This window comes from Drosophila subpulchrella, unplaced genomic scaffold, assembly GCF_014743375.2.
Source record: "Drosophila subpulchrella strain 33 F10 #4 breed RU33 unplaced genomic scaffold, RU_Dsub_v1.1 Primary Assembly Seq15, whole genome shotgun sequence".
Lineage (NCBI taxonomy): Eukaryota > Metazoa > Arthropoda > Insecta > Diptera > Drosophilidae > Drosophila > Drosophila subpulchrella.
The window spans coordinates 1,254,993-1,272,238 of NW_023665489.1; positions in this window are offsets into that span (position 1 = coordinate 1,254,993).

Below are 17,246 nucleotides of genomic sequence, written 5' to 3' on the forward strand. Positions count from 1 at the left end.
TTTTTCAATATTTGAGGAATTGCGTGAAGAAAGGATTATATTTTAATGGGTATAAATAGGAAGGACAAATATGTTTTACATTTATAAACATCATGTCGACAAGTTTGGACATTTTTCTGTTGATACGGAACGATCAGAAAATTTAAAAAGACGTGTTAATTCTACTGAGGGATTATTCATCGATGAGGACGGTAATCTAAATGCTCAAAATAAACGTATCAAAAACGGATCTAAGCCTTTAGACAACAATGATCTAGCAACGAAGCAATATACTGATGAGATCCTCGGAAAGTTGGGAGAAGATTTAAGAAAAATTATAACTCAAAATGTTAATCGTCGACTCACAAAAATTTCAAGCTTAGAAAATAAAATTGAATTGAATAATAAGAGGGCAGACAGCGCTAACCAAATTTTTGCCCAAAATTCTGGAAAAGAATTTTTTTTTATGTAACAAAACCAATATCATTACCGAAAAAAACACAATTGAGTAAGAAGGTGTCGCTTTTCAGCCTATTAGAAGAATATGATTAAGCGAGAAATCGTAAATGAGTTGCACGGACCATCTCGAAAAAGCTTTTAACGAAGACGAGTGATTACAAGGGGTATAAACGATCTGTGGCAAGCAGATTTGGTTGAAATGGGAGCCTTTTCAAAATCTAATGATGGGTACCGATACTTATTGACTGTTATAGACACATTTTCGAAATATTCTTGGGGTGAGGCATTAAAATCAAAAAACGCAAATGATGTTTCCCAAGCCATGGAGAGAATATTTAAATCGGGTCATGGAACACCAAAAAACCTGCAAACTGATGATGGCACTGAATTCTTTTATTCTAAATTTAAGGTTTTAATGAAAAGTTATAGGATAAATAATTATTCAACCTTCAGTACTCTAAAAGCATCAATAGTTGAACGTTTCAATAGAACTCTTAAAGAATTAATGTGGCGTGAGTTTAGTTTCAATGAAAAATGTAAGTGGATAGATATGTATAAACAATTAACTAATAAATATAATAATAGAGTGCATAGAACAATAAAAGTGAGTCCAAGTGATGTCAATTCATCCAATGAAAAACAAATATTACAAACATCGTACAATCACCTGAAAATATTTGTTGCAAGTAAATTCCGTAAGGGGGATCACGTTCGTATTAGTAAATATAAACATGTAAACATATAAACAAATATAAACACCAAACTATACAACTGAAATCTTTAAAATTAGAATGGTGAAGAATACATACCCTAAAACATACTTACTTGAAGATTTAGATGGTAGCCCAATTCAGGGCGGATTCTATAAAGAAGAACTCAAAAAAACACGATACCCCAATACATACCTAGTTGAAAAAGTTGTATGGCGAAAAGGAAACAAAGTTTTGGTTAAGTGGCTGGGGTTTTCAAGGACTAGCTGAATAAATACGAAAAACATTTTGTAGTATAACAAATGATTTATTTAATTAATTTTTATTTATTTAATTAATTTTTATTTATATATTAATTTTTATTTAACATATATTTTATACTAAGTTTAATATTAATATTTTTGTACAATGTTTTAAAATAAAATTAAAAATCGTAAAAATACTTTTTACAAACTAAAAACAATTTTCATTTATATTTTCCAAAGTCTCGATCATAATAAAACATCTCTAATTCAACTAATTTTTAAAATAGTTCTTTTTCAATATGTTCCTTTTGAAATTTAAGGCTATCTAATGATTCTTCATCGTTAACGTAATTATTTTGTATCATCTCACCCAAGCAAAATGAATTTGATTCTTGCCATTCAACATTTTCTAAAATATCTTTTTCGATTAATCTTTGATGTTTTATTGATGTTGTACCATGGTCGTCATTACTTATCTCTAAAAATTGTGTTTCTTTAACATTACGTTTTCTTTTGTTATCTTTGCCACAACGAATTGTCCTATTAACTTTAATTGTACTTATTTTATGTGCTTTGATCTAAACATTGTTCTATTACCATATAGTTAGGCCCCAGTTAATAAAACGATTTTATAGTCTTCAATTGTAAGACTTCGTGAACTCACTCCCTTTGCTTTATTATGTGAATATTTAACCCTCTACTGCATGAGCATGGAAATAATAAAGGAAAAAAAATTTTGAATGTAATTATATTTAGGCCAAAATAATATATATTTTGACTTTTTTTTTTTTGGGGGCATAGTTTGGGGTGGGGGAAATGGGGCCACATATGGCTTTGTATGCATTCAGCTGATTCCAGAGTTTGCCATATATGGCTCTGTATGCATGTATACATAACTTCATGTGAAAGTTGGTGAAACAGTTTCTTTTGTCGTTGTAGCATAGAAATACATTGCATTTTCACAAAAGGTGTATGAGCGGAAAGAACAATCGTTTTTGCAGAGTTGCCTTTGCTTTTTCCAGGTGGGAAAATGCCCAATATGGTCCTCCCGAACAGAATTCAATGGAATTTCCTGGTGCTTTCGTCTTTTGCTGGTAGTAGGAGTACCTTCCCTACTTGTACACGGGGATGAAGTTGGAGTCATCGCAGGTCGTCCGCGCTTCTTTACTTTTCCTGCCTTGCACAGGTGCTCAGCTATTAAAAGCTTGAAATCGAAAAGTGGCATATATTGATCTGACTTACGAAGCCATAGAATCCATGAATTCAGTACGCACATATCAATCATGTGAAAAAATATTTTCTTATACCATTTTCTTGAGCGCAATTGAATTCTATAAAGTCCAAGTAAAGAATCCAGTAAGTCAACGCCACCCATATAATTATTGTAAGCATCAACTGCCTTAGGAGAGTTGATTTCTACATACTTTTTGTCTTTCTTACTGAATCGATTTTTTGTTGTAAAGGATTGCTTCCCATGTAACTAGAAAGAATGTTGACTACTTTACTGCATATAGAGCCATATATGGCGTCCACAGTTTTTTGCATAGAATTATGTGATGCTCACCTATAGTCAAATTCTATTTTTTATGAACGAAAACTTTATATTCTCTTCGAAAAAAAATACTTTTCAGTGATAAAACTGATTTTTAGTGTAGTAATTTTAATTTTAATTTCACCACAATTCACTTTCGTTCGTCTGCTTGAGACGCGAGCACAAAACTGATTGAAACTTGAGATAAGGCAACACAAAGAAGTTCTGAGTATAGACATCTAACAGAAAACAGAGAATAAGAGATAAAAAACGGTTTAGTATATGTACCGTTTTATTGCAAAAAAAAAATTATTGAAAGTGAGAAGCCATAAATGGCTTTGTATGTGGTAGAGGGTTAACTTGATCTATTCTGTAACAATAAACCTTTGAGCACAGACCTACAAATTCTGTCATGAGTTTACCGTTAAGCTAATCTTTAAAAAACCCTAAACTTTTTGTGTTAACTCTTTTGAAGTTATATAGATTAATTCTTTCATCTGAATAGTCCGATGTATCAAATTTTGCTGCAAGATCATTACGAATATCTTTATAAAAATCTTAAGTTTTTATTGTACAGATAAATGAATGAGTATCCATATAATTTATGAGTAACTTTTCCTAAAACTTTGGCTTCATATATTGATAGTGAAAATCATACATTTTCCATTTCGATAAGTCTAATACTGCAAATCCTAAATACATTGGCTTATTAAATAGAACGGACAATCTTTTCATGTGAATGCATAAAAATTATCATTAATTTAAGTTGCACTATGAAAATGGGATTTTGAAATTAACGTTTTGGCACAATGTGCTTTTCGTCCAGACTTGGTGCTATCCGAAGCTTCCCATGTACTAACAAGCTTAATATCGACCCTGCGCTCGGGATCTTCCATTGTTTTTCCGTAAACAGAATTATTCATTAATTTAAAAAAATCTTTTTCAAATTTATTTTTTGCATTTTGCCTATGTGAAGTATTTAGATCAATGTAATTCCTTAACCAAGGCTTTTGTAAAAACTGAACACCTCTATGGATCTTTTTCAATACTGACCCATTCTATATACATTGTTGCAAATTCCGATAATGTATTACATAATTTTTCTTATTTCCCAGGTCAGCAATTAATATTTTTACTGTAGAAAATCTGTAGAAAAACAGATCAATCCGCGGAGCCTTTAGGTAGTGGAACACAGATATTAATCCTTAATATCTCCTTGGTTTGTCTTGATTTCTCGTTTTGAATATTTCCAGTAGGAACAAATTAAGAAAACACTTTGTTGCGGATATTTTAATTTATAGCAGACACACGTGTTTATTGTTCAAGGAACCAGGTAGAAAGAGAACGAAAAGTATAAAAGAAATAGTAAGGCCGTATAATCCAGAAATGCCAAAAATATCGATATTCGATATATATATATACTGTTTTTGCCTTTAATGATGTGATATTTCCACACACCTCCTCAAAAATAGTATATATATATTCTTTATAGTTTACTTAAGATAAGAAAAGTGTCTGTATATACTATAGTGGGAGTTGTACAATTCCAGTCCAACATTTGTTGCAAGGATTGGGGAAAACCCACAAAAACCCAAACAGACTGTATAAGGTATAAAATTATAATTTACGTTAAGCAATTTCATTTCAAATCATAAAAATAAATAAAAAACAAAAAAAACTTAAAGTTGAGACAGCCGCTTGATTTTCAATGAGATCCATTTCATTCAATTACATTCCATTTCATTCCATTTTTCAGTTTATCAAATTCATTTGATGCGAGATCACAAAAACGTTGCGCTGGTAATGGTTTAGTTAGCATATCTGCGATTTGTTTACCTGTGGGAATGTAAACAATTTCAATTAGGCTCTTATCAACCTGTTCTCTTGTAAAATGATATTTTATATCAATGTGCTTTGAACGTTTATGACATGAGGGGTTATTGGAAATACTTATACATCCTTGGTTATCTTCATATAATCTAATTGGATTAATTACTTTTATCTTTAAGCTTACTTATAACGAATTTATCCACTTGGCTTCTCTAACTGCCTCAAATAAAGCCATATGTTCTGCCTCTGTTGATGATGCGGCTACCGAATTTTGCTTCCTTGTATTCCAACAAATTACATTAGAATCAAACATTTTAAATATGTACCCAGTAGTACTTTTTCTATCTGATTCACTGCCACCCCAATCTGAATCCACATAGCCGACCAAAAACTCATTAAAATTTGAGTTTTTCTGAAAAGATAACTTTAAATCAACTGTACCCTTAAGGTACCTTAAAACTTTCTTCAGGCATTGCCAAAGTTCTGTGTTATTTTTTTTCACAATAACGACTTAAAAAATTAACGGCTGTACTTAAATCAGGTCTTGTACATAACATCCTATTACGTTTCGACATGGGGCATCACACTTATCATCTGAGCTAAGAGCAATATGATTAAGTTTAGTTGGCAGAGGACAGTTAACAGGATTGAAATTTTCCATATTATATTTTAAAAGTATTGATTTTATGTAAGCAGATTGACTAAGACTTATATGACCATCACTTTTATCAACTTTTATACCTAAGAAAAATTTAATCTCATTTAAATCAACCATTTGTTCATTAGGTATAATTTAAAATCTTTCATTACTTGTTTATTTTTGATAGAGATTACTAAATCATCTACATATAAAAGTATATATATATTAGAAAATATATCACCTTTGTCAAGAAGATATATACAACGATCTACTGGTAAATTAACAAAGCCTATTTCTGTCAATGCTTTCTCGAATATTTCAAACCAACACCTTGCAGCTTGCTTGAGACCATAAATAGCTTTATGTAGTCTACAAACTTCATTTTCTCTACTTATTAGACCCTCGGGTATTTGCATATAAATTTCTTCTTTTAATATTCCATTCAAAAATGCTGTTTTAACATCCATATGATGTACTAAAAGGTCATATTGATTTGCTATAGACATAATCAATCTAAAACTCGAGATTCTTGCTACAGGTGCAAATGTTTCATTATAATCAACAAAGTATTCTTGCGTAAAACCGCGAGCAACAAGTCTGGCTTTATATTTTATTGGTTCGCCGAATTCATTTTGTTTGATTGTAAAAACCCATCTACAATCAACTACATTTTTATTTTTAGGCTTTTGTACAATTGACCAAGTCTTATTTAATGAGTGTGAGTCCAGTCCTTCTTTAATAGCTTTCTCCCAATGTGTTCTATCTTTACTGTATTTAACCTCGACAAATTTATTTGGTATGGAATAGATTAAAGATTGAGTATGCATTACACAATTATTTATTAAATCTTGATAAGATACTTTTGGTTTATTCTTTATTCGATCACTTTTTCTAATATTTATCTGCGATTCCAAGTCTTCTTTTTCATAAGACTTTTCACCAGTCATTTCTGGATCAGCATTCTCAAATTCTACCATATCACTAGGCTGTTCATCTGCTTGATCAGATTTCCCATTATTGTCGAGGACATTTTCATTATCAATATTTGATTGAATACTTTCACCATCTTCATTATTAAGATGCATGTCATCCTCTACCACAGCTCTAGATTTTACCATATTTGTTTCATCAACAACAACATCTCTTGCTTTTACAAATATTTCTTTTCCAACACACCACACTCTATACCCATTTGGTTCATACCCCACAAGTATACCTTTCCATGACTTTTCGTCAAACTTTCTTTTTCGTAGTTTAATATGAACATATACTGTGGAACCAAAAACTTTTAAATATTTTAAACATGGCTTTTTGTTATGCCACATTTCATATGGTGTTTTCAATAAATCTTTATTTATTAAATACGTTGCTGTTAATACAGCTTCACCCCAGAAACTTTTCTGTAGATTGGCTCCTATAACTAAAGCACGAGCTTTTTCAGTTATAGACCTTATCATCCTTTCGGATACACCATTTTGCTGAGGTGTGTGTGGAACTGTTAGATGGTAGCTGATGCCATTTTCAACACAAAATTCTCGCATTTCATTTGATAAATATTCCCTCCCAATATCTATGTACAGATTAACTACTTTCAGATTAAAATGGGCTTCGCTTTTTAAAATAAAATCCCTAAATGCAGTAAAAACATCTGACTTGTAAGTTAACAAATATGTTACACAGTAATGTGTATATTGATCTATAAAAACAACATAGTAATTATTTTTATTTATTGTTGGAGGTGTTATCGGACCACAGACATCGGAATGTATTACAAATAATGGCCTATTTATGTGATCTTTATTTTTAACCTTTTCAAAACGAAGCAGAGTTTGTTTTCCTTTTATGCAGGCTTCGCATAAATCATTAACTGGATTAACATTAGTTAGCAAATTAGTATCTTCAAATAAATTGTGGTTTTTAATTTCAAGAAATTTTCCCTGACTTATATGCCCTAACCTCTCATGCCATATGTTATAATTTATTTTACTTGATACAAATGCATTCTTAGGTATTGTAAATCTCACAGAAGGGACATTATCAATAAAATGTGTATCCATTATATTTATTTTATCTTTACTCACAATCACACCTCCTGGATGAAATACAATCGTAAAACCAGCATCTTGCATCTTTTTAACAGAAATAAGGTTTTGTGATACATCAGGACAAAATAGCACATCATTTAGGGTAACGTTGGTAAAAGTATCGGTTAGCAATTTCATTGATCCCTTTTTAGTTGCAAATATAAATTCGTCCGACTTTGCAACAGCGATTTTGATTGGTGATTCAAGATGACAAACGTTTGAGAGTAGATTTTTGTTGTTAGTCAAGTGATCAGATGCACCCGAATCCAATAGGAAAGAAATATGCCCATCACTAATGTATTATGACGTTTGAGCATAAATGCAAAACCAGATCTCTCTGTCTCTTTTTGCCCTTGAGCCAATTGTGCCTGTTTTTCTTTATCATTCATATTTTCTTTCTCTTTCTTATACTTATAGCAATCCTTCTTTAAGTGCCCTATCTTGCCACAGTAAAAACATTTTTGTTTATTAAATTTGAATTTGGATTTAAATTTGACTTTATCTTGAAACTTATTATTTTTATATTGAAACTGATTATTTTTATTTTGAAAATTGTTCACTTTATTTATTGTACTCACAGCTTGCAATACTTTTAAACTTGTATCTTTAGATTTTTTATTTAACTTAATTTCATGATCAAGTAATCTATTTTTGACGAAAGCCAAAGTCAAATTATTTTCTGCGAGTGTTTCGATGGCGGTAATGACGCCGTCATACGAAACAGGTAGAGAAAGCAAAAGATGGCTGACCTTGTCCATGTCATCTAATTTCGCGCCAGATGCAGAAAGTTCCGTTATTAGATCATCAAATATATTAAAATGGTTTATCAAATCCATATCGCCTTTTAATTTTAGTGAAAGAAATTGTTTTCGGACGGACAACTGTGTACCCAATTTTTCTAACTTTTTCCACTCATCATATTTTTCAACAACATTTTTCTCAGTAACTTCACCACCAGTTTCATCAATTACTTTAATCGAATCATTTTCGCTTAAAAGCGCTCTAACTCGAAATTTCCAAATCGCATATTTTTCACCGTCGAACGTTTTGTATTTCTTTTTGATTTTTCCATGATTATAAATGTAAATCACAAGGTGTACTTGTCTTCGATGGGGATCTGGGCCCATAACCTGTAGAAAATCTGTAGAAAAACAGATCAATCCGCAGAGCCTTTAGGTAGTGGAACAAAGATATTAATCCTTAATATCTCCTTGGTTTGTCTTGGTTTCTCGTTTTGAATATTTCCAGTAGGAACAAATAAAGAAAACACTTTTTTGCGGATATTTTAATTTATAGCAGACACACGTGTTTATTGTTCAAGGAACCAAGTAGAAAGAGAACGAAAAGTATAAAAGAAATAGTAAGGCCGTATAATTCAGAAATGCCAAAAATATCGATATTCGATATTTATATATACTGTTTTTGCCTTTAATGATGTGATATTTCCACATTTACCTTATCCTCTTTTGAGGCCAGACAATTTGACGGACAAAATGGAAGATCATTATGAAGATCATGTAAACGGTATGGATATATTAAGTCCACTTCCAAAAAATAACCGTAGTTGCTATCAAATGGAATATTATGAATATTAAAATTGTCTATGTCTATAGTAGACATCCACTTAAAATCTTTATATGGTAAAGGTTGTGACATTGCCCAACCATACAAGTTATTCGCATCCACATATATTAAAAATGAAGACTCCTTCGAAGAATCATAATCTGACAAATATTTATTATTTGCTTTTGTATATCTATGGCAACATTGAACTAAACCACCTCGAATGCTACTTTGAATAAATCTATACATATCTATATCTGTCAGCAATTCAAGTGGAATATTTGTAGTTTTTAACATTGCCTCCCAAGATAGACCTGGTGTCGTAAAATACTGAGCTGCGTCAAGTGAATAAATATGCATACAAATTTTTCTGAAGTTTTCAAAAATGTCGGTTTAAAGAAATACATCAGTTATTAAATATAATTCTAAATAATCTTTAAGAGTGGAACATGAGAAATGCGACCAAACTTTAAGAGCTTGATCATAATCTTCCTGAGAGCATTCCCTTTCCATTAAATTACTATAGAATGCTTCCCTTGGTGGGAGGGAAGTTTCCTCGAGTCTACTAGCGGAATCTAAATATTCATAGGGAAATATACCCTTCTTACGCATTAGTCGAAATTCTATATCATTACTGAAAAACGATTTTACAGTGTTCAATTGATCATCAACTAAATTAGAAGCAAGGGTATCTAAACTTGATGGCATAAATCTATATGTATCGAGAAAACGAATTTCAAAACAGTTTCCACTTAAACTTTTTATTTTTTTTTGAGACAGAAATATAGTTTTCCTTATTTATTGGTATTACGGAAATTTCACCGGGAATCTTTCCTAACTCTTGAATAAATAAATGACAGTCGTATTTCGAAAAATTATGAAAAAATACTGGAATAAATTTCTTTACTTTATAATCCAAATTACATTTAGAGTGGGCTGCACCTCCAATGAATTATCAAATATTTGCTGGTCATCCAAAGTCATTCTCATAGGAACTATTTTATGTAAGTAGTCATCACTCAATTTAGTTAAATTTTTTATCAATGAATTTACAAAACTTACTTCCGAATTTTTTCCTGTTTCTAAAACAAATTTATCTAGTCTAGAATTAAAGGCACACTTTATATAATACGCATATGATATTGGAATATGTTCATTAATATTAAATAATTTGGGGCTCCCTTCAAGATTTTTCGGTTCCAGAATGCATTCAAAACAACAACGAATGGAAATTGAAGCTGATGTTGAACTTGGGTAAATTCCAATGTATTATTTTGGGGGTGTGGCATCTTTGAGACCTTCCTACTGCAGAGCGTTTTGTGTTTCAATGCAGCTTCCTCAGTTTTGGAAAAAATTTAAACACACTTTGCTGAAATATTTAATTGCTTAAAAGAGATAAAATGAATAAAAGAATTTACCTTGAAATATTTTTAATGTACATGTAATGTCCATTCCCACCGTCTTCCAAAAACATCATATTGATATGAAGAGGTTTTTCCACTTCCGATTGAAAAAGTGGTCCAATTATTTCCCTCGTCTCTTCATTATATCCGAATACGTTTAAACTCATATGAGTATTCTTCTTTAAAAATTTTGTTATACATTTTATTTTAAGGGGGAAAGTCAACCCTGTGAAATCTAATTTTATTTCATCACTTATATAAATTATCTCCAGCGATATATCAATATTATATGCCGAACATCTTTGCGGCCTGTTAACAATTTTTAAGGCAGAAATCAAAGCCCATTTAAAACAATATTTATCATTTTCATAACAAACATTAACCATTGCTTTTTTTGTCAAAAGGAGGTAGTGGTATGAAGGACGATCCAGCCATCGGTGTATAGTGATTCACATTCATTTCCAAGCGAATCAATTTTATTAGAGACCATCCACTGTCTCTTTCTTGAAATTCTTGTATTTTTGAAATTATTTCCATGGTATGTTCATGGAAAATATTTTCTAAGTCAGAATCTTTATTCATGATCGTCATTTTACTTTGAAAACTTTTCATTTCAATTTCTTTAGATTCATCTTTTAAAAGAATATACTCTGCAAACAGTTCAAAGTTGACTTTTGCTGAAGTATAACTTTCTAATAGAATGCTGAGATGAGGTAGCAGTGACAATCCAGCTTCACTCAAGAAACTCTCAGGTAAGATCAAGTCCGATCCATCGTTTACATACATGTAATGCAGTCAGAAATTTTTTTGACTCTTCCGCAAAGGGGTTGAATTGCATTTCGCTTATGCACCTCCGAACGGACATGGTTTGCCCACTTATTCTTTTGCAAGAAACTCTTGCAGGATTGACAATACTGATTTTGGTTATTCATTTTATTTTATTCTTTTAGTTTAAACTCTTTTTTCACGATCACTCTTTCACTTTTACTTAAGTTGTGTTTGACGTAGCAGAGTATCCCACTTCAAGACTATTTTTGGAAGACTAACTATTGTCCTCGATCATTTATAGTGCTTGAAGTGGGCGTGAACGATAATATTGAAGATGAGAGGTGCATATTTAAGATTTTTTTAAGTTCAAAAACTTAGGTAATTCTAGTAGGTTACATCGACTATTCATTGGTTAGAAGAGATGAGAAGTATTGATTTTGAAAAATAGTTGATAAAAGTGTAACCAATGGGACACCATCAAATCGATAAAGGAGACACAAAATCATACAATAAAGGAGAGTGTTGGTTAGAAGAGGTCGCACATACTTTGCACATCTTTGAGTAAAAGATGAAGATGAAAACCTATATAAAATTTGCTTATTAATTGTGTAACCATATTTAAAAGTGTAAGACGAGATTGTTGACTTAGATAGACAACATGCATTCAGTTAAAATAAATAATTTTCTGAATGCATTTGACCGAATTCTGTTCAATGCACACTATGTACGGCTCCAGTTCATACAATCAACACTTTTTGAATGTGATGGAGGTTATATGAAAATATCTATTCACGGAAATCATATGAACACCTGCGTGTGGAGCAATGATGCAGCCACCGAGGGAGTTGATACTTGTGTATGCCATCGAATTTCGGATTACAAAAAGGAAGCACTCAACATTATGAATATATACTATAATCTAGAAAAAAGACTGAAAAAGATTAAATAACGTAAAAAACATGTTCACAATACCAAAATAAATGAATAAATGTGTTATTACGTTACAAAATAAACTTCTGACTTTTTATTTCGAGTTAAAATTACAGGTACGGAGAATGGAAAATATTTCCTTGACTGAGATATGCTACTTGCGAGTTGTTACGCGGTCGTGATTTCAACCCCTATTATGGGAACGTATTAGAGCTAGCAGTCAGCCGTGAGATCGTTGGCGTGAGGCCAATGATCTTGTCAATGATCGTGCGCCTTCTGTGTGGTGCATGTGTGACAATTTACCAGTTAAACGATCTGGGGCGGAAACAAAAATGTGTATTTGAAAATATTCCACATCTGAGAATCATTAACTTGTGAGATTTATTTTATTGGGGTTCTTTTGATTTCTAAATTAATTTTACAATCAGAAAATATTATTCCTCAACATGATCGGACATGTTCCTCTAAGATAACCAGCTTTGAATACTTCGGGTGTGCGACCTTTCTCACGTGCACAGCAACACCTGTGATAATGAGGAAAAAGGGTACGTGATCACACCTTTAACCAACATGATCGGATATGTTCCTCTAAGATAACAACCTTTGGATACTATACATGATCAATATTGTCACATGGGGATGTGGGGGCGATGAGGGCAATTAAGTATACTCTTTATAGACATGATCGTGACATTTTTATGAGTTCAAAGTCCATTAAAATCAGTTAATTTATTGGATTATGCTAATTGTCCTAGAACCCACATACGTTAATGAGTGGGGGGAGGGGGGAGGGGGGCCATTTATATGCTAATTGTCCCAGAAATCGCGTTTTCATACTACTAGGCGGCATTCAGTCCACCCTTCCATTGGCCGTTCCATAACCCTTTTCCTTTCCTCAGAACGGCCCCTTCGCGGTTGCGGCTTTACGGGGGTCTCATGTCCGCCGAGGACAAACACTTGATTTACCACATTATAAACATTTTATTTACCAACTAACAAACTAAAGTCCTAGCAAAATGAACATCGCCCAAACTACGGAATAAAACTAACATTGAGTATAAGGGGACAGTATAGAGATAATAAAAAGATAAAATATCATAATATAATATATAGCATAAAATATAATAAATAGCATAAGTAATTTCTAATGTAGCTTATAAATATTTCGATGAGGATCGGCCTGCTATTTTGCTTTACTTTACTTAAAACCTTTCTTTGTTTTACTTTAGATTCGTATTTACTTTGCTTTACGTTACAATATCACCGTTGTCATTTGCATGCCAAATCAAAACATTGTGCGCAGCCGCAAAGGCAATACGATATTGGCGCGTTGAGTGGGTTTCTGCTGCTCAAAATCTACGGTATTGGGTCTCACTCAATTTCTCGCTTATCTTTACTTTTCCTTATTTTTGCCATTACATAAAAAGGCAGCATTATACATATGTACGAACAAAAAAATTGACTTGGCAAATCTCAATAAGTTTTCTTATGATTTTCAGTAGCACGCTCACACCACATAATAAATATTAAAAATGATTTTGAAATCGCCACCTACTATCAAATATATTTTTAGAAGAAAGCGCTTTTTGCGAAGTCGGCTGAAAATGCTGCGAAAAGAATAAAGTGTCTTTGGGGGACAAAGGGGCTTTTTCACTTTTTAATTTTTTTTTTTTATAAAATCGCATTTTCTTTTAGATGGGGTAAGTTGCCATGCAATTATTTTTCTTTGAAAATGGGAAGTCAATGCCGGAGTTCTGGCAGCTTACCTAGAGGCTTAAACAATTTCACAATTCAAAGAATACACCTTAAAAGAACATATAACAAAAAAAAAGATTACTTATAATTAACAAAAAAACTAAAAATTTAGCTCGGCTCTATTCCGCCACTCTTCTTTTCGCTCTCTTATTTCTTTTTCACTTTTCTTTCTCCTTCACGCCAATATGTGAGGTTAAATGGTCTTACTTTTTTTCGCGTGTTTTCCGCGATGGGTTTTAGATCCCTTACGGGCACAATTTAATGGGGTTTTTTTGTTGACGTTTTTTCCCCAGCTTAAAACAGAGTCGGGACAGGGTAAAATTATAGCCTCGCGCAAGAAATTAACACCCTTATCTTCGTCCAGCGATTTTTTCGTGCTCCGCGCCGATCATAAGTCGCGTAATTACTGGTCGCCCTCTCCAAATCGCACTCCAATGAGAACTTCTGGTGCACTCAGCTGATTGAAATCCAAAGTGTACCCGCCGGTATCGAATATCGTAACTTTTCCTTCTTTTTGGTTTATTGTTTTATAATCGCCGAGACCCTATAAATCACATAAAGTGCCGCTGATCGGACCCTTTGTATCTTGTTAATTTATTTTCGACTCACCCAAAACATAGGACTCGGCGGGAATGATTAAATTCGGTGCCTTTTCCTTTTTTAAGTCTTCGCGGAGGCTTATATGCCTGCTCGCCCCAAGACTATCACCACTTAAATTTTGAAATGGATTTCACGACTTAATCGGTGGAAGGTTCAAATGGAAAAGAACGCTAATGCCGCATGCCAATGGCAGCAAACCCCTTAACAGCAGAAATGAAAACCGCTCTCAGCAGAAAACAACTGACATTTGTTGACCTATTACGCTTTCTCTTACCCCTGTGCCTAGTTCGACAATCAACCCACAGCTGGCGCCAGCTCCGATCTGTTTATGGCGAAGTATGTTTGCCATTAAAGTTTTATTTAGATTAAGAACTACAGAGTTTATAAATATTATCAAGCCACGTGTGTCGCTCGCTGATTCTTGCCAATAAATCTCCGAGTGTTGCCACACCATTCTTTTTAGTCATCTGGCAAGCTTTTGTTGGCGCTGCTGCCATATTAGGTTGCCACAGTACTCCCCCTTCAGTGAATGCGTCACGAGTCCTGGTTTGAAAATTTAACTCAATGATTTCTCTCACATGTCCTGGTCAGTCTAGGGGTAACTTCTTCTGAATCCAACTGGCGGTCGTCCTTTACTAAAAATGCTGGTTTGAGGCGATCAACTGATACTGCGGTTTCATGGCCATTGAGTCTGATAGTGAAAACACGATCGTTTTCGCGTCTGATAATCTCATGAGGACCAGTGTAGGGGGCTTCCAGAGGCTGTTTTACGGCGTCAGTGCGGAGAAATACATGCGTACATTTATCGATCCCTTTCAATACGAACATCTTCTGCTTGATATGATGTGCTGTTGATGTCGGTCGCACTTTTTGCATGTGCTCTCGAAAGATACTCAAAATACTCTGAGGCTGAAGATTTGATGTCCTCCTTGAAACAGGTACGAAGTCGAAGCACAACTGTTGGCAGTAACTCCGGCCACGGAGTACCTCTGTTGCACATCAAAGATGACTTAAAGGATCTGTGCCACCTCTCTATGAGTCCATTTGACTGAGGATGGTAGGCCGTCGTGTGTATGTGTTTACTTCCAACCAGATTAGCAAGATGTTTGAAAACTGCTGACTCAAATTGTGTTCCTTGGTCCGTAGTTATCGTTTTTGGAGAACCAAATCGAGATTTTCAGTGAGTCCAGAACGCCGTAGCTATTGTCTCAGCAGTAATATTTGAGAGAGGTACAGCTTCTGGTCATCGCGTAAATCTGTCAATCATCGTCACACAGTACCGATAGTTTTGTTGTAATGGCATAACTACAATGTCAAGGTGAACGGGGTCAAATCTACCATTTGGCATTTCGATCTTTTCTGGTGAGAGGGGTTGTGTTTGTGGATCTTAGAGCGCTGACAAGGTAGACAAACTCTGCACCATTCGAGGACATTTTTATTCATCGAGGGCCATACAAACTTTTGGCGCACTTGACGAACTGTTGACCGACCACTGGGATGAGACAAACCGTGAACGAACGAAAACACAGCATTGCGCAAAGATTTGGGTACATAAGGACGAACGCTTCCTGTAGAAACATCGCAGTAGAGTGAGATGTTGTCATCAAATCGAACCCTTTGAAGTTTTAAAGATGTGGTTCCTTTTAAAAGGAGTACCAGTTCAGGATCTGACGCTTGCTCCTCTTCAATTAGCGATAATTTTATGACAGTCGGCATTGTTATAGAGCATAATCTTGAAAAGCGTCTGCGACTGCATTCTCGGATCCTTTCACATGCATAATAGTCGTGCAGAATTGAGAGATGTAAGCCAAATGTCGTAGCTGTCTCGGTGATGCTTTTTCTGGTCGCTGCTGAAATGCGTACACGAGAGGCTTGTGATCCGTTCTGATGACAAAAGCGCATCCGTCAACAAGATGTTTGAAATATTTAATGGATTCGAAGATAGCGAGCAGCTCTCGGTCGTACGTTGAGTAATTTTTTCAGCGATGGAATGCGACATTATAAGTATGTCGTCTATGTAGCAATAAACGAAGTCCATGCCGCGAAAGATGTTGTCCATAAAGCGTTGAAATGTTTGAGTCGCGTTTTTTAACCCAAACGGCATGTATTGAAACTCAATGAGTCCAAAAGGAGTGCACACCGCTGTTTTTTGGATATCGTTTTCTGCCATGGGAATTTGGTAGTAAGCTTTAACCAAATCGAGGGTTGAAAAAAATCTTCTTTCCTTGCAGTTGCTCCGTGAAGTCGTGTATATGGGCGATTGGGGAGCGATCTGGTATGGTAATTGAATTTAGTTTTCGATAATCTCCTCATGCCCGCCAGCCACCGTCTTTTTTGGTAACCATATGTAACGGGCTGGACCAAGGACTTTTTGACGGGCGACATATGCCTTGCTCCATCAAGAAGTTTATTTCTCTCTTGGCAGTGACAAGTTTTTCACCGGAGAGCCGTCGTGGTCTATCAGCAACAGGTATTCCATTTGTTTCAATGTAGTGACGCACGTCGTGTTGCGTAGCTGCTTTTATCGATGGCTTTGTCACGTCGACAAATTCACTTAGGAGTTTTTGAAATTTGGACATACACTGCACTGTGGAAACTGATATGTGTTTCGCTTGTGCAAGACATGCTGGTGTCGATAGTCCAGTAACTGAGTCGATCAAGCGTTGGTTTTTAAGATCAATGAGCTATTGGAATTTGATTAAAAAGTCTGCCCCAATAATAGCTGTGTGCACGTCAGCGATAATGAACG